At 33.8% G+C, this 616-nt stretch overlaps 1 protein-coding gene across 1 annotated transcript in view; it reads right to left on the bottom strand.

Annotated features, from left to right (window-relative positions):
* LOC122357281 (trichohyalin-like) overlaps window positions 1-616 on the bottom strand; it is a 5,619-nt gene that overhangs the window by 1,670 nt on the left and 3,333 nt on the right. The window lies entirely within an intron of this gene.

Genomic DNA, 616 nt, shown 5'->3' with positions numbered 1-616 from the left:
TTTGAGGAGTGTGTTCGGTGTGTTTGAGGAGTGTGTTTGAGGAGTGTGTTCAGTGTGTTTGAGTGCTCTTTGGTCCTCACCTGCTCCTGCAGCAGTGTCATCTGTTGACGCATGTCTGTTTCTCTGCGCCGCAGACGCTTGTTCTCCTGCATCATACGTTCATGGTCCTTCTGCTCCGTTTTATAATCAGCCTCATAGATTTTAGTCTATTTGTGGATAAAGTCAAAGTCTTTTATAATTACAACAACTAAAACATCAACTAAGCGGTATTACTTAAACTATTACTTATATTAGTCTTAAGTTACACCACTAAATTAACATTGTCATCATTTCTCTAATTCGTTTTGGAATAAAAGAGTCTGCTAAATAATTAAATGCAAATTTAAATACGTTTACCTTCTGTTTGCCTACTCTACTAATGTATAACTCTATGAAGCTTGTCATATTTGATTTGCAAATTTCTAAAGCCACTGAATTATCAAACACAATTTGTCATCTGTTTGATAGTTTAAACCTTTTAATCAAGGAAAAAGATATTGTAAAAACATTTTTTTTTTTGCTGTGAAATCTTTATTGATTTTACATGCTGAAAAAGCTACTGCATTGGATTGAATAT

This window comes from Puntigrus tetrazona, chromosome 14 (genome assembly GCF_018831695.1).
Source record: "Puntigrus tetrazona isolate hp1 chromosome 14, ASM1883169v1, whole genome shotgun sequence".
Taxonomy (NCBI): Eukaryota; Metazoa; Chordata; class Actinopteri; order Cypriniformes; family Cyprinidae; genus Puntigrus; species Puntigrus tetrazona.
The sequence above is the reverse complement of the archived record's forward strand: the minus strand, read 5'-3'. Positions and strand labels throughout refer to the sequence as shown.